At 44.9% G+C, this 18,937-nt stretch overlaps 1 pseudogene; it reads right to left on the bottom strand.

Annotated features, from left to right (window-relative positions):
- Nucleotides 1-6,097: 6,097 nt before the first annotated feature.
- Nucleotides 6,098-6,220, bottom strand: LOC138302301 (small nucleolar RNA SNORA35; annotated as a pseudogene).
- Between the last annotated feature and the right edge of the window lie 12,717 nt (nt 6,221-18,937).

Genomic DNA, 18,937 nt, shown 5'->3' with positions numbered 1-18,937 from the left:
TAATCTACGTGTAAGTCCCCAGTAAAGTGCACAACATGTGCCCAGGGCCTATAGATTAAATGCTACTAGTGGGCCTGCAGCACTGATTGCGCCACCCACATAAGTAGCCCCTTAACCATGCCTCTGGCCTGCCATTGCAAGGCCTGTTCGTGCAGTTTCACTGCCACTTTGACTTGGCATGTAAAAGTACCTGCCAAGCCTTAAACTCCCCTTTTTTCTACATATAAGTCACCCCTAAGGGGCAGGGTGCTATGTAGGTAAAAGGCAGGACATATACCTGTGTAGTTTATATGTCCTGGTAGTGTAGAACTCCTGAATTCATTTTACACTGCTGTGAGGCCTGCTTCTTCTATAGGTTAACATTAGGGTTACCCTCATTCACTGTTTGAGTGGTAGATTCTGATCTCAAAGGAGTAACAAGGTCATATTTAGTATGGCCAGAATGGTAATACAAAATCATACTGACTGGTGAAGTTGGATTTAATATTACTATTTTAGAAATGCCACTTTTAGAAAGTGAGCATTTCTCTGCACTTAAATCCTTCTGTGCCTTACAATCCACATCTGGTTAGGTTACTTGACAGCTCCCTTATGCATTTCACTCAGACAACCCAAAACACAGAATACTCAGTCACACCTGCACACATCTGCATACTGAATGGGTCATCCTGGGTTGAGAGGGTGGAGGGCCTGACACTTACATTCGAAAGGACAGTGGCCTGCCCTCACACAATGGACTGCCAAACCCCATACTGGGACCCTGGCAGACAGGATGGAACTGAAAAAGGTCCTGCTGTACTTCTATGCCACTCTTTGATTTCTCCCCCACTTCAAAGGCACATTTGAGTATTTAAAAAGGGCATCTGACCCTACCAAATCAGACACATCTGGACAAGATACCACTGGTGAAGAAACTCTGAACCAGACCCTGCATCCTGCCAAGAGGAACTGCCTGGCTGTCCAAAGGACTCGCCTGACTGATTTTCTGCAAAGGACTGCTGCCGTGTTGTTGCCCTGCTGCCTTGCTGCCCTCTGGCTCTGCTGAGAAGTGCTCTCCAAAGGCTTGGATAGAGCTTGCCTCCTGTTCCTTGAAGTCTCAAGACCAAAAAGACTTCCTCCTGCAAAGAACTCCTTGTGGGGTGAAAATTCAACGCACAGTTTGTCAGAAACAATGCACAGCCTGCATTGCGGTGAGAAATTCACCGCACGCCGAACCGGAACGACACAGCAACGCTCCCCGAGAGGAGATCGATGCAGTGCCAGCGTTGCGACTGGAACTTTCACAGAACTTTGAGTAGATCGACGCATATCTGAGCTAGAACGAGCAGCCCGACTTCCTACAAGAAGAATCAATACAGCGCCTGCCATACAACAGAAATTTCCCTGCATTGCCCACCGGATTGATGCAGCTCCTGATTACTTTTTCCTGCACGCCCAGGATTTCTCTGCATCATCCCTGGAGTGTCCGAATACCCCGCAACCCGAAGAGGATCCAAGACATTGTGCCAGAAAGCGACGCAAAGCCTTACCTGCATGGAAAATTATGTATGCATCGTCTGTGTGGGCCCGGAGGAACTGACGCACCCCTTCCTGTTTTCCACGCATCTCCTCCTCTGCGGCCCCTTGCGGAGAATTATAATGCAAACCAGGTACTTTGAGATTGCAAGAGACACTTGTTGCTTTTTAAAGACTAAAGACTCTTTTTTATCATTTTATCATTTTCTAAAGTGATATTTCAACATGTACTTATTAAATCTTGATTGTTTTGACCTGTATTTTACCAGATAAATATTATATGTTTTTCTAATCACTGTGTGGTGTATTTTTGTGGTGTCATACTGTGTTATTGCATGCTTTATTGCACAAATACTTTACACATTGCCTTCTAAGTTAAGCCTGACTGCTCAGTGCCAAACTACTAGAGGGTGGGCACAGTATAATTTGGATTGTGCATGACTTGCCCTGACTAGAGTGAGGGTCCTTACTTGGACAGGGGGTAACCTGACTGCCAACCAAAGACCCCAGTTCTAACACCGGGTACTGACATTTTGGGAGATTTGTGCTCTATCATTCAGTGTGTCCCATTGGAAACACACTTTCTTGCTGCAGAACACAATAAGACTGCTAGCTTTGCTGCACTGCACTGTTGAAATGCACGAGGACAGGAATTGACCATTAGTATTTACATATGTGGCAATCATTCCCTGTCCCTTTTATGCAGTACACTACACCGCAGAAGAACTCCATGCTCAACCCCGGCCACCCCACCGCCTTCGTCCAGACCTCCCCTAGGCACACCCACAGACCCTTCTCATGCCGAACGTGCCACTTCACCTGCGCTCAAGCCACCAAGCACAACAACGCCACCCACCTCAACCACCTCAGTTACATCCTCCTCAACACCCGCTCGGTTCACAAGCACGCCGTCGAACTCTGCGACCTGCTCACATCAACCTTCCCAGACACTGCCTTCCTCACCGAAACCTGGATAAACGCCTCATCAGAACCCGACATCGCCATAGCCATCCCTGAGGGCTATAAAATCACCCAAAGAGACTGCACCCACAAACCAGGAGGAGGAATCAACATAGTCCACAGAAGCTCCATCAGGATCTCAACCGACACCCACGACGCCCTAGATGCCGCTGAACACCTGCACTTCCAGATATACGTCAACACCAACACCACCTGAAAAGAACCCTTGTATACAGACCCCTAGGCACCCACCCACAATTCTGCAATGCCATCACCGATACAATCAGAACCCACGCCCTCGCCTCCATGGACTACATGCTCCTAGGCGACCTGAATTTTCACCTGGAGAACACCGGCGACAGCAAATCCTCAGCCCTACTGGACAACCTCGCCAACCTCGGCCTCAAGCAACTTGTCACCACGCCCACCCACTCAGATGGTCACACACTCGACTCCATCTTCTCCTCCAGCTGCCTTGTCACCTTCACTCACACCACCGAACTCCACTGGACCGACCACCGCTGTGTCTATTTTTCCTTCCAGAATCCCACCGCCCACCACCAACAGCATCGGATACCCCACCGCAAGTGGAACAAGATCTCCTAGGACCAACTGATCTCCAACCTCGCCCACGCCCCACCACCCAACACCAGCGACCCCCAACACCGCTGCCCTCGAGCAATGGCTCGACGCCAACACCCTCCCTCAACTCAGGAAAACCACCAACACCCGCACCAACAAAAAAGCTCCCTGGTTCACCGCAGACCTTGAGGCCTCCAAATGGGAATGTTGAAAAGCCAGGAAGATCTGGCACCTAGAACAAACAGAAAGCAACCACGCCGCCCTCAAATCTGCCATCCGCAAACATCATCAGCTCATCCAGACCACCAAAAGATCTTTCTACAAGGAACAAATTGACAACAACGCAGACAACAGCAAGGAGCTCTTCAGCATCATCAAGGAACTCACCAACGGCCTGCTCTGCCGACCCACCTACTTGCAAGACCTCTGCGACTCGCTCGCCATCCTTTTTCACCGCATGATCACAGACATCCATGGCAGCTTTGCACCGCCGTCCCCCACCACCACCACTGCCAAGGCCGACACCAACACACTCATCCACACCAACATCCTGAGTGCCTGGACCCCCACCAAGACCATGAGCACCATCCACTCTGGCTCTCCCAACGACCTCTGCCCTCACCATGTCTTCATTAAAGCCAGCCAAATAATCGCTCCCAAGCTCCAGACCATCATCAGACTGCCATCTTCACGGAGAGCTGGAAACACGCTGAAGTCAACGCCCTGCTCAAAAAGCCCAAAGCCGATGTCGAAGACCTCAAAAACTACTGTCCCATCCCCCTACTCCCCTTCCCTGCGAAGGTCATCGAGAAGATAGTCAACAACCAACTATCTTGCTTCTTGGAGGACAAATGCCTACTCAACATCTCCCAGTCCCACTTCCTCAGGCTCGACAAAGGTGAAACCATTGCCCTCATCCTCCTTGACCTTTCCTCAGCCTTCGACACTGTCTGTCACCACACCCTTCGCACACGCCTCCAAGACGCCAGAATCCGCCACAGAGCCCTGGATTGGCTCACATCCTTCCTCTCTGGCAGAACCCAAAGAGTCCACCTCCCCCGTTCCTGTAAAAAGCCACTAAGACCATCTGCGGGGTCCCCCAGGGATCCTCACTCAGCCCCACCCTCTTCAATGTCTACATGGCACCGTTCGCCAACATCGTCCGATCCCACGGCCTCAACATCGTCTTCTACGCAGACGACACTCAGCTCATTTTCACCTCATTTTCTCTCTCACGAAGGACCCCACGACCGCTAAGACTGGATGGAACCAAGCTGCCTCAAACTGAACTCAGAGAAGACCGAGATCATCATCTTTGCTCCACCACCCACTCACGCAACCTCGGCTTCATACTGGACTCATCGCTCTCTATGACCCAGCAAGTTAACACCATTTGCATGCTTCGCAGGACCTTAAGGTGGATCCCCGTTGAAACCAGAAGAACGATCACCCACGCTCTCGTTAGCAGCAGACTGGACTACAGCAACGCTCACTACGTGGGAACAAGGGCCAACCTCCAGGGGAAACTTCAGCTCATCCAGAACGCCTCAGCACAACTCATCCTCAACCTCCCTCAACATGAACACATCTCAGCCGACCTCAGAGACCTCCACTGGCTCCCCGTCATCAAAAGGATCATCTTCAAACTCCTGATCCACGCTCACAAGGCTCTCCGTGACGCCGGACCTGCCTACCTCAACAAGCGTCTCAACTTCCACATCCCGACATGCCAGCTCCCCTCCACCAACCTTACCCGCGCAACCGTCCCCCGCATCCACCGGACCACAAACGGCAGCAGATCGTTCTCCTACCTTGCCGCCAAAACCTGGAACTCCCTTCCTGTCAACCTACGTCTGACCCAGGACCTCCTGACCTTCAGGAAGTGCCTCAAGACCTGGCACTTCGAGCACTAGTACCTCCCCTCCCAGCGCCTTGAGACCCTACCGGGTGAGTACTGAGCTTAACAAATTACTGATTGATTGATTGATTGACATTTGCTTGCTGCGTTGGTTAAGTTATTTTTTGGTGGTATGGCCCCATGTTGATCAACAACTCAGTCAACATGTTTGTTACATGTTGAGGCCTACGTATAGCTGAAAAGGTATGAGTGACTCAATCTCTACATTGACTTTCACATATACACAACATCATGAGTGAGTTCAAAATTGTTTTATAGGATGATAAATATACATAATTTCTGTCAGAATTACCATCAGGTGATATAGTTTAACTTAAGAAATTAGCTGCAATCTGGTTGCATCTCTGCTGACCAGCCAATGTGTAGTGGATCTCTCCTTCATTGTCTTCATCCTTGTCCAGTTCCTCTATATGTAGTGGCTCATAGTACCATCAGACATTTGTTTTTACACAGATGTTGTGCAACATAGAATATACGAGGATTACTTTGCACACCATAGGGGGTGAGTCAAACATTCCTTGTCTTGCTGTTTTAAATCATTTTTCATCCTCCCTCTGGAGATGAGTAAATGGAGCCATGACCCATGGCTGCAGCCCATATCGTTGGTCAGCTGAAAGTACAAAAATAAAACAGTAAATGATTATGCACATTATTACTGAGACATAACTGTCCATGTGTGTTAGGTATGCTGGCAAACTCACACACGTCTTACAAATTTAAACTATATGTGTTAGATACTGTTGACCATTGGTTTATACATGCATCTTCAAGTTCTAAAGGCCAGATGTAGCAAAAAAATATTTTGCGACTTGCAAATTGCGAGTCATAGCGACTCGCAATTTGCAACTCGCAAAATATTATGAAGAAAGGTGTCTCAGACACCTTCTGCGACTCGCTATGGGGTCGCAAAGACCCACCTCATGAATATTAATGAGGTGGGTCGCAAATTGCGACCCCATAGCGAGTCAATGCACTCACGGACATGGTGGCCTGCTGGAGACAGCAGACCACCATGTCTGTGACTGCTTTTAAATAAAGCTGTTTTTTTTTTTTTCTTTTTGCAGCCCGTTTTCCTTAAAGGAAAACGAGCTGCAAAACGAAAAAAATACCGAAACCATTTGGTTTCGTTTTTTTCAGAGTAGGCAGTGGTCCACAGGACCACTGCCTGCTCTGAAAAAATATTTTCTTTGGCATTCACAAAGGGGAAGGGGTCACATGGGGATCCCTTCCCTTTTGCGAATGTGTTACCATCCACTTCAAGTGGATGGTAACTGCGAGTTGGTTTGCGACAGCATTCCCGGTCACAAACCAACTCAGCATGGCGATGCGGTCGCAAATAGGAAGGGAACACCCCTTCCTATTTGCGAGTCGCAGCCTCAAATTGCGAGTCGGTACCGACTCGCAATTTGAGGTTGTGCATCGCGTTAAGCCTTTTGCGCGTCGCAAACTGCGTTTTTCGCAGTTTGCGACAAGCAAAAGGCTTCCTACATCTGGCCCTAAGTGGCATTGCAAATGTTGCCAATGTCCTGATAAATGGAACACTTCTGTACGTTGACTGTAATGTTTGCAATAAATTACTATGATAGGTATTTTGGAATGTTCCAACATTTCTATGTTATTTGCGCTCACTATACGTCCAAAGTGACAAACCTATGATCAGATTCTCTGGCATATATTCAGCCCTAGGTAGGTAGTGAAAGTAGCAACATGTTTGACACTCACACATACATGTGTCCTTTTGACACCTCCGATGTCCTTAGTTGCCTACACATTAGCACACCCTTTGGTTTGTTACCTAAATTTAGCATGGCTATTTGCTTAGTACATGTAGTGAGTTCCCAGCATGTGACACGGATAGTTATATGTCAACTAACAGCTAATGTTTTTTGTATGGCAAGGTGTCATGGCGAACTTAGATTGACACATAGTTATGGCAATGTAGGCCATTTTTATATGGGACAAACTGATAGTTACCGCCAATGTTGTAATGAGGGTCTATGTGTATGTTTGGACCTAGACTGCATGAATGGCTGAGACATAGACATACTTTGTACTGTTGCTATCACATATGTCTGTAGTTGACATTTACATACTTCTTCCATTGATCCTGATACTTTGGTCATCATACAAGTTTACTGCCATGTGTGACACATTTACTTAAAAACACATGATTTGTTAAACCCCTATTATTTTAGTGGAACTCTAACTAATTACTAAGACTAGATACACCATTGAACACACACACATCAACAAGTAGCTAATATGCAGGCTCGGCTCATCCATTAGGGCTGAGGAGTGTTGCCCCCTGCCAGCAGCAGCACCTGCAAACCTTTTACTATAAAACAATATTGAACAATGTTTATTATTGTTTTGTAGAGAAAGGGATGGGGCATTGGTGATGAGTTCTGAAGGGTAGTGCCTCATTGCACATGTTTTTTGGCCGGCCGTCTCGGGCCGGCCAAACACACATGCGCACTGTGGTCTCTCCAGCCCAGCACTGTGTTGCCGGGCAGGAGAGAGCAGGCACAGGCTCCCAGTCTGCCTGGAATCGCCCTGGCTGGGCACTCCCAGCCAATCCTAACACTGCTCTGAGTAGCATGAGGATTGGCCACAGGACCGGCTGGGAGCTTGTGCTTGCAGCAGACGAGAGGCGTGGTGGTAGCAGCAGTGGCGACAATCCAGGTGAGTGTTTTTTTATTAAATAATATCCCTCCATCCCTGTGTGCCACGCCTCCCGCCCCTAAAATGTATAGTGAGTCACTCCTGCTAATATGTATCCTTTCTACTCGTATTGACTTTACTTGTGTGCCAGATGATTTGTGTGTTGATTTGTTAACAGTGTAGAAAATGTGGTTCTGTCCACTCGCTCAGTGTAAGATGACACAATACTTCTCACAGTTAATTTTTTGCTACTACAATTGCAGCATTAGTGAGGGAATGACACAAAGGAATATCATTGTCTACTTGCTGGAGTATGTTATTCCCACTATATGCATGTGACATGGGATCCATACACACATATATGACTATTATGTCATACATTACAACATCTTAGTTAGTATGATGTATATTTCTGGTTTCCTCAGCAATGAGTCAGCCATTCCCATATCTACCATTCTAAAACCACTCATTTATCATACTGTGGTAGAAAATTAACGCATCATGTGCACTCCCTGGAAATTTGGCCAACACATTGATGAACATCCCCTGATGATCCCCTATGGCCTAGACATTGATTGAAAATGTCTGCTTTCGGTTTCTGTAGAGGTGGGATGTTGCAGCAGGGGGCACAAATTGCACATGTGTGCAGTCAATCGCACCAAGGGCATATGGGAATCCAGCTACGCTTGTTTGTGGACTCCTTGCTTGGTGTCAAGTTGTTGTTGAGTTTTGAAGAAGAGGAGGTACTGGGATGTGAGTTTGATTATGGCATCCACGACAGAGGGGAGGAACGTGGAACATGATCCTTGTGAGATTCTGCGTGATGTGACCTTGAAGGAACTGGATGGCAACATGTGAAGCACAGATATAGGTTTCACATTTGAGGGAACATTATTGGGACTTGCAGTTGGTGGCTGGAGACTTGGCCCAATCTTATACAGCAATTCAATGAAAGAGTCTCTCCTGAATCTGTAGAACTGTATGACCTCCTCCTCCCTGAGGTCAATGAGGGATATGAGCTGCCAGATCACACGCTCCCTCCCCCTTCGCTGCCTAGGTGCTTGTTATGGTGGTGGTAGTCTCCTAGATACTCCAAGTTGCAGTATGACAGCCTCCAAGGCATAGTTGAACTTGTCAAATTATTTTGTGGGGTTGCTCTATTTTTACCACAGCCACATCATCATTTTCTACCCCTTGTTTGCTGATGCGCAGCAACTCTGGCACATATGAGGCGTTGTTTTGATCTTCCCAACTATTTGATGCATTTGTAAATCCATAAATATCGCTGTGTTTCATTTGCATCAGATTTTGTGGGGGAACCCCTACATTGCAACTAGTTTCAACATATATTTTGCCACACGCAACCCTTAACAAAAATCCACATTTTTGCAAATGCATCTTTTTACATATATGACTTACTGCTTACACTGCTGTTGCATTACAAATCATGATGTAATGCTGACGCAAGCCTCTCATAAATATGCCCCCAAATCTTCTATGATATGGTGTACTTCTGCTCCCTCCAGGTGCTGGAGTACTGTGTGCTGCCTATCTCCAATGCAGGGTCCCTTGCGCCATAGAGCAAGGGTGCCTGTGTTACAGGCAGGATTGTTTTGTGCAATACCTTCTTGCACAACCAATGTGTAAGTGACCATTTCTTGTTTCTGTGTGTGATGCAGAATATATCACGCATACAAAGAGGAAGTAATGCAGAGCAATAAAAATATTTCTTGTTTTTGCACTATCCTAGAGTGGCACACCATTTTGACACAATCTCAGTTTTACTGATTATAGTTAATCTGGGATTGTGACACATTACATGAGTGGAGCAACTGGAACCCCAAAGTTCCACCCGTGGAATGACTACCATTATGAAATGTAATACTACTCAGCATCAGCCACTAAATTGAATTATTTCTTTAAAACGTCAAGCAAGGCGGTGCAAATCACCCCTTACATGGTTCAGTAAATATCACTTTTGGACTTATATTGCCTAGGCAAGGACAATTCAAGTTGTTAGTAAATCTAGGATCCTGTCTTGATATGAACTGTGGCTGAGCTCTCACATAATCAATTAATGTAGTACCTAAAATTAAAAGTCAGTTTCTATGAGGGATCTAGATCCTACCATCGGTAGCTCTGAATACCCAGAAAACACCAAAATGAACATTATATGTAAAAAAGAAAGTTTACTATTTAGTTAAAACAAACACAATTCAGTGATTTAAATGGTACAACAGTGAATTTTATCAGGAATGGGGATTAGCTCCCATTTGGGGGCATCGCCAAGCAAGGGCTTCTTAATCATAGCAGTGGGGTTGGGGTCATTGGATCCATCTTACTACGGCTCTTCAAACGAGGCCAAGTACAGCCCCTTTAGGCCTGACTCTCAGTGGTAGTGATGCGAGCAGTCTCTGGCTTCTTAGGGAGCTAGTATGCGGGTGGAACAAACACCCACAAGCAAAATAATGCATTGCTAACCCTTACAGGGCCGTGGACGAGCTGGTCTCGCCGTTGGCTGCAGCGCTGCTGTGCCAAGGGCAAGACCAGTTCATCCTGTACCTAGCCCACAGGGCTCCCCCTGTGGGTCGCCCACCCCCCTCTCTGGATCAGGGATGGCAGGGAAGTGCTTCCCCTGCCCCCCGAAGCCCCTCTGAACTCCCCCAGTGATGTCTCTTCCCTGTCACAGGCACTAGGCCTACCCACACAAGTGAGGTACCATTTTTACCGGGAGACTTGGGGAAATGCTGGGTAGAAGGAATTTGTGGCTCCTCTCAGATTCCAGAACTTTCTATCACCGAAATGTGAGGAAAAAAGTGTTTTTTGCTATATTGTGAGGTTTGCAAAGTATTCTGGGTAACAGAACCTAGTGAGGGCCTCACAAGTCACCCCATACTGGATTCCCCTAGGTGTCTAGTTTTCAAATATGCATAGGTTTGGTAGGTTTCCCTAGGTGCCGGCACTTTCCAAAGAACATGTCAGATTTCAATGTAAAAATGTGATGTGTCCATGTTGTGTTTCCTGCTGCGGGCATTAGGCCTACCCACACAAGTGAGATACCATCTTTATCGGGAGACTTGGGGGAACACAGAATAGGAGAACAACTGGTATTACCCCTTGTCTTTCTCTACATTTTTTCCTTCCAAATGTAAGACAGTGTGTAAAAAAGATGTCTTTTTGAGAAGTGCCCTGTAATTCACATGCTAGTATGGGGACCCCGGAATTCAGAGATGTGTAAATACCCACTGCTTCTCAACACTTTACCTTGTGCCCATTTTGGAAATACAAAGTTTTCCTTGATACCTGTTTTTCACTCTCTATATTTCACCAATGGAATTGCTGTATACCTGGTATACAACGAAAACCCATTACAAGGTGCAGCTCCTTTATTGGCTCTGGGTAACTAGGGTTCTTGATGAACCTACAAGCCTTATATATCCCCACAACCAGAGGAGTCCTGTAAAAATAACGGTATTTAGCTGGAAAATGTTAGAGAAGAAAACATGGACAGAAATGGCTCTTTTTGTTACTTTCTGTAGGAAAACCTTGAAGGATCTACACAACTGACCCCTTGCTGAATTCAGAGTTTTGTCTACTTTTCAGAAATGTTTAGTTGTCTGGGATCCAGCATTGGCTTTACACCCATTTCTGTCACTAACTGGAAGGAGGCTGAAAGCACAAAACATAGTAAAAATGGGTTATGTCACAGAAAAATGCCACAATTGTGTTGAAAAATGTGGTTTTCCGATTCAAGTCTGCCTGTTCCTGAAAGCTGGGATGATGGTGATTTTAGCACCACAAAGCCTTTGTTGACGTCTGTTGGACTTTTTTCCCTTTTGCAGGTTCATCCCCAATCTTTTTGCTTCCTATCTCCTATTTATTCTGACCTGTTTTTGTTGGCTTTAGGACTCTGAACACTTTAGCCTAAAGTGCATATGCTCTCTGTGTAAATTGTACTGTTGATTGGTTTTTCCATGATTGCCTATTCGATTTATTGGTAAGTCCCTAGTACAATGCACTAGAGGTGCACAGGGCCTGTAAATCAAATGCTACTAGTGGGCCTACCGCACTGGTTGTGCCAACCACAATAGTAGCTCTGTAAATATGGCTCAGACCTGTCACTGAAGTGTCTGTGTGTGCAGTTTTAAACTGCCAATTCAACTTGGCAAGTGTACCCACACACCAAGCCTAAACCTTCCCTTTTCTTACAAGGAAGACACCCCTAAGGTAGGCCCTTGGTACCCCCATGGGCAGGGTGCAGTGTATGTTTAAGGTATATATACTAATGTGTTTTATATGTCCTAACAGTGAAATACTGCCAAATTCGTTTTCACTGTTGCAAGGCCTATCCCTCTCATGGGTTAACTTGGGAGCTGCCTTTAAATATGATTAAAGCATAGATTCCCTTTGGGAGCGGATATACATGTGGAGTTTGGGATCTCTGAACTCACAATTTAAAAATACATATTTTAGTAAAGTTGGTTTTGAAATTGTGTGTTTGAAAATGCCTCTTTTAGAAAGTGGGCATTTTCTTGCTTTACCCATTCTGTGACTCTGCCAGTTTGTGGATTACCTATCTGGGTCAGTTTGACAGTTGGGCTGTTTGCACCTCTATATAGACAGTGACACAAAGGGATCTGGGGTGTAGCCTGCATATCCTGATGAGCTAACTGCGTTAGGAGGGAGGGGAGGAGTGATCATTCACACCTGAAAGGGCTGTGCCTGCCTTCACACAATGCAGTCTCCAACCCCCTGGTGTGTGTCTGGGGCCTGGCCTGGGCGAGGCAGAATTTCACAAACAAGTGAGACTTTCCTTTGAAGTAAGCCTACTTCAAAGGGCAAAATGGGTATAAGAAGAGCACCCAAAACCACAGACTTTAGATCACTTCTAGACATCAAGAGGAACCTCTGCCTGGAGAAGAGCTGAAGAACTGAGGAGAAGTGCTGCCCTGCCTGTGACTGTGGTTTGTGGAGCTATCCTGCAGTTTCTTATTTTATATCTACTACTGCTGGGTCTATACTACTCCCTTGATCCAGGAAGCTGATTCTGCAGGATTGAAATGATAAGTTATTTGTGCGGGTAGTGATTTCACACAATTTCTCATTGGGATGGCAGTTATTAGAAACACCTCATTCAGTAGACAACTGATAATCCATCCACATATTCTGTGAGTTGTCTCTAATCAGTAAATCAGACAAAAAATTGCAGCAATATGCATTTGAAGGTATAACTAGAGGTGGGCACATATTGACAAATTTCATTCAATAGATTTCCATGGAGTGACAGAAAAACTCCACGAGATTGCACAAAGTTCCACCAACATGCAGAAAGAAAGGACTTTGCACTGCTTTCACTGCAATTTAGTGCTGGTAGTGTGTTCTGTACTGAATATTCAGCTTGAATGACAAAACGTGGTGCTCAATAATGCACGAAATTTTTAGTTAATTTTCTGCCACTCAAGTAGAAAATCTAATTGAGAAGCAGCCTTCTGTCTGACTGCGATTGATCCAGCACCCGCTCAGGTTAGAAAATCACACCTGAAGGCTCCTTAGCAACTGGAAACTGTGCTAGGGGATGCCAAATCACACTTGCATGTGCTAGCTTTCTTGCTTGGGCCTCGTATTTTTCTGGGTGTCTTTGCAATCCTTTAAGGGGAATGTCTCTTCGTGGTGATTGGCAGGATTTGGTCTGAACTCTGCATTAAAAGAGCAACGTGGAGTCACCAAAATCCTTCAATTCCGCAAGAAGAATTAAAAATTTCCCCCGGGCCTAGATATACCACCAGGAGTGTTTACTGCAGCCTTATCCAAACTAAGTTGCCTAGTTGGACCTACTTCTAATAATGAAAAAGGCTCACAAATAATATTCATAACCTCTACTAAAACATGACTGTTCGAGTGCTCAGGTGATGATTTGACCACTATTAACAGGTGATCTTCATTAGATTTTTTGTTAAGCCCAAAGCAGTCATCATAACAGTTCTTGAGGGACCGAGCATTATATACATCTAAGAACTTGCATAATTTATCATCCCCACTTAAGGCTTCTGGGGTTATCTTGATTCTCCAGTGAGTCCTCCTTGATCAAGTAATGTTGAATACCTTTGACTCCAAAGTCATGGGTATTGATTACCTTTTCATTTCCTGTCCCAGCTGGAGTTCTTTCCTAGGGCTTGTGACCTTCTTTACTGAAGCCTAGTACTGACACTTGTTTGGCACAATTGAATGCCCTATTCAAACTTGTTTCTGGGACTCTAACTCGTTTAGGACCATTCAAGACCTTTTAAGGCCTCAGTTAACCTCTAGAATCTACTGGTTCTATCACACTTTGCTGGTTCTGTGGTATCCACTTCTTCAGAGACAAAAACACTTAGGCCCTCCTTTCGACCTCAGCGGTCTTTTGGAAAGACCGCTGAGGTACCGCCGCGCTGAAGACTGCCAGTGCAGGTGGTCTTCCGCGCAGCGTATTATGACTGCTGGCAGCCCTCCATCCTTTTTCAGATGGAGACCCGCCAGCAGCCATACTGGCGATTGGCGGGGAAGTGGAGGCTGCTCCACCTCCAACGCCCCGTCATCAAAACACCGCTCACCGAATCACGTCCCATGATTCAACGTGGCGGTATTCTGGTGATGGGGTGCTGGCGGCGGAGCAGCCCCATGGATCCCGTCCCCTCCCGGAGGATCACCGGACAAGGTAAGATGATCGTCCATTAGGGGAGGGGGGTGGGGGGTTGTTGTGTGCTGTGCGGTGTGTGCGTGCATGGGGGTGTGAGTGGGAGTGTGTGAGTGCATGTTTGCATTCGGGGGTGTTGTGTGTTTGGAAATGTGTGTGTGTCTGTCTGTATGTTTGACTGTGAGAATGTGTGTTTGTGTATGTCTGTATGTATGTGTGCATGGATGTCTGTATGTTTGACTGTGAGTATGTGTGCGTGTATGTCTGTATGTATGTGTGCGTGTATGTCTGTATGTATGTGTGCGTGTATGTCTGTGTGTGTCTGCTGGGATGCTTGATAGTATGTGTGTGGGCATGTGTGATGGTGGTGTCTGTGTGCATGAAGGGGGGGGTTTGTGTCGATGTGGGGGGGTGAGGAGTGAGGTACTACCTCCTTTGGGCGGTTGTACGGGGGTCAGGGGTGTGGGGGGAGGACTCGGGGTGGGCGAGGGTGGCGGGGGAGGGTGGCAGGGGAGACCCCTATCAGTGCCAAGGAAGGAACTCCCTGGCACTGATAGTGCCTACAGCCATGGATTTTGTGGCGGTTCCAAACCACACGAAATCCATGGCGGTATGCAGGGTCCTGATACCGAAGTCTCCAGCCCAGCAGTGGTCACCGCCCTGGCGGTCAGAGTGGAGAAGTGGCGGATGATCATGGCGGTAACCTCCATGGTCATAATTCCATTTTGTTTTCTGCCGGCCTGTTGGCGGTATTACCGCCACTTCTCCCCTGTCTGCCAGGGTCGTAATGAGGGCCTTAATCCCTAGACCACTTAATTCTTCTTTCAGACAGTTATGACAGCACTGGGAATAAATGTAGCCTAATATGTATGTCCAGGAGTTATGATAGCAACCAGGAGCAGCCACATTTGTTTGTTTAGGATCCTGTATGGTTTGTTTGGTAATCCATGAAGGTCAGAGTATCAAGCGTCTCATCACCTTTCCTGGTAGGCCTGACCCACCATATTTTCAGAGAGAAGGGGCATGAGCATGCTAATCCATTGTGCCGCTACAATAATAACTGAGTATATCAGGTTCAAAACTATTTTTTTTAATTCTCAGTCTTACAGGATTCCTGTGTGCACTTTGTGAGTCATATAAGTCTTAAATTAGTCACTTCAGCTATTATTTTATTTTAACAACTCTAGGTGCATTATGAGCTCTGTAAACTTCCTGAAGGTTTCAGGAGACCTCCAGCTACCAACTCACCTTATATCAACATGTTATCCTGCTGCTGATTGCCCCTTCAGCTGCAGGACCACAAGCCACCATCCAACCAGCCCACACTGACCCTCACATTGTCACTACTAAGTCCAAATCCACCAGAGACTTACCAGTAACCTCCGCTGCTGAAAAAGTCCTTTAGGATGCTCATGTGGTTACAGCAAGAGTGTAGGCACTGCTGCAATGGCAGAGGAATGAAGACATAGTAAAGAAGGATTGATTGATTTGATTTATTGCTTCAGTTAATTAAAACCATAACAATTGTGCATTTTACATATTAATTAAATACATTATGATACAATTAAAATTCATTTACAAAAATAAACACCTTAAGATTAAAAGATTTTCTGAATATTAACATCTTTGCGATTCTTTTAGAGCGGAGTGTGCACAGCAAATTTACCTTTTAACTGTCTGCAGACTTCCTAGGCTCTAGAGGCCAAAAGTGCAGGTGCCATTCATTAATTGCCTAAAGATTAAAACAGTCCAAGCATTGCTCTTAAAACTTCGAAAAGTTTAATCAGGTTAATGTGCTTGATTTACTAATCACCCCGACATCTGTACTACAACACATCACGTTTTTGTCTATTAAACATTAAGTCAACTTAAAGTGCTAGTGGCTATTTAGTTAAAAGGGATTAAGTATTGAGCTATTTTAGTAAACAATCCACTATACTAAGAACATGTGCAACAGTTGTACCACAGCACTGAAACCATGAACCTAACAAACTTGCAGTTTTACTGCGCATTGTGTGGACTCAAACAAGCTACCATGGCAGCTCTACAATTTCGGATACCTCTATCATTCAATGTTCTCTTAAGCCTTCTCAGAAGGTCGTACAGCCCAGGACAAACACAAGTTATTTGAATGAGGTCTTTCTTATGGCGTGTGCAATACCTGCATTGCTCCGTATTGGATTCCACCATAATAGAAAGTTTGCTGTAGTTGGTAAATGGCCCAATCGCATTATCATTAGTTGGTGTTTCATTAACAGCAAGTAGGGTATGGAGAGATATGTAGCCAGCTCTAGTTTCACTTAGTGGCTTGTGAGGGAGTGGGCGCTAAGTTTAGTTTTATCTTGCATGAAAGACAAGGATGGACTAGCCTTGTTAGTGCCTCTTTTGAATGAATCATATAATGGTGCTGCCTCCCACAGCTCCTGCAGATGTAGTTGGCTGATAGCTGACTGTAGATATTTATTGTAGGCTGACTGCCAAAGCCAACCTAAGGGCACTGTTTAATTTATCAGCCGAATGAGTGATTTTATACAAAGCCTTTACCGATTCAGCTTTTGCTGCCAGATCTTGCCGGACTAACCCAAATTCCAAACGAAGCTGCGCTAGCGAGGCTGATTGTGGTAATTTAAAAACTCGCCTGTATACCTTAAGCTGAATTTTGTCCATAAGTGTTGCTTCCAAACCGCATATTGCCACTCTGGCATAGGTTAGTGTAAGTAGCAATCTAGAAGAAATAACAGTTAACAACAAATAGGATGAGGTACCTTCTAGCCGTTTTGCCTAAAGAGAAAAGGCAGAAATTAAAGCTGCTGCTTTGTGATCTATACATTTTTTGGGTTGACTGAAGGTGCCTCGAGCGTCTAAATCTGCACCCAGATATTTGTAATATGGCACCGTTTCCAACAAAACATTATTTTAAGCCATCTTAGATGTAGCAATCTGCCGACAACCTATCCTCCAAATAATATTTAAATTGGCACAAACATTTCTTAGGACATTTCACGACTGAATAACTGACAACTAAAAGAGCTTATTTACATGCTGCATGTTGTAGTATGTTTAATAAATAGTATTACAAACGTATTATAAAATGCTATTCACACAGTTATGTGTTGGTCTACTCTTCCTCTACTACCTTTTATGTGTGGTGAACTCCGCCTTTGTACATTTAAGCATATGTTTTAGTAGTAATTGGGTGAGGCACAGGGTGAGTTACTGGAAAATAAGGAATATTTATGATTAAACTGGAGTAGTTGAGTAAGGATAAGAAGCAGTTTTAGAAGGAATGTGGTGGTTAGGGAGGAAAGTTCACAAACTCACAAAAGACTAAGCTAATTTGTATTAATAAACTACCCTTCTATAGTTACTACAGCCAAAAAAAGACCTAATAAATGTACTTTAGCTCCGATCTAAGTCCTGCACCACCCATTGACAACTACTGGGACACACTCCCATAGGAAATAATGGGGTACAGAGTTTAATTGGAGATACTGTAAAATTAAATTAAATTAGTTAAACTATTTAAAGATATGATGGATATATAATGGAGATAGAATTTTTAAAATATATGTATTATTTTACCTTTAAATATATTAATAATTTAATTATTTTGAGAAATAACATTAACTTTCATTAAAAATAACTGCATTACATTTAATTTTATATATACAACACTTTCTGATACTTTTACCTTTACACTCGTAAATGGTGAATAGCCCAAAGTAGTAAAGTTACTCAAAAGTGTAAGACTAAATTTACTTATAGTAAATCAACACATATATATGTACCATTATGACTAGGCCCCAATATGTCACCTTAGAATGTCATATCTGCAAAATTATAGCTCTTCCTTTCTCTTTGTTGAAACATCGCAACTTTATCAAGAAGTTACCACATGCTGAGCTACATGCAAGACACGTTGCACTTAGTGCATAGCTTCCTAAGTTGCAAGTTATCCAGAGACTCGTAGCAAAAGACTGGAGCCACTGAAGGCTCACACCTTTTGTAAGGCAGCATGCACAAAACTGCCTGTAGAGTCATTACATTTCTGGCGAATTTTTCGTTCGTTATCCTGAAATGTTCCCCAGTGTTTTTCTTTTACCATCAAACATGGACCCCTTACTCCAAGGGGATTCTCTCAACCTGCAGAACTTGTGCTCTTTAGCGACTCCGTTTAGTAACAGGAGATGTCAGGACACTCCATTGGGTTCTCACATGTATTCTCCAGGCTGTAGCCTCCCTCGACCCCATCTGCACTTGCCCTGGTTGACAGTTAAGGGTTATTCCGATGCCGCAACGAAGGATGATCTTACTGCCGTTTACTTTTAAATTAAGTCCAGTGGCATGGGAAAGATGGGTCCCTTATTCTTTATTTTTGGTGCGATTGTAAATGTTTGCAATAATGGTAGCACAGATATGAAAAAGTATGCCCAGGAGATAGTTTGAAATCACTAGCAGTGCATCTGCAATCATGTTCAACATTCCTGACTACAAACATCTTTATATTTGGGAAAGTAATAGGTGCAAGGCAGAGGATGGAAGACTCACCTCTGTCTTCTTCCTCTCCCATTTTGACTTCAGAACCCGTCTGGAAGACAAACCCAAGGTTTCCCATCACAGTAGGCAGC

This window comes from Pleurodeles waltl, chromosome 6 (genome assembly GCF_031143425.1).
Source record: "Pleurodeles waltl isolate 20211129_DDA chromosome 6, aPleWal1.hap1.20221129, whole genome shotgun sequence".
Taxonomy (NCBI): domain Eukaryota; kingdom Metazoa; phylum Chordata; class Amphibia; order Caudata; family Salamandridae; genus Pleurodeles; species Pleurodeles waltl.
Note: the sequence above shows the minus strand (reverse complement) of the source record. Positions and strands in the feature narration are given on the sequence as shown.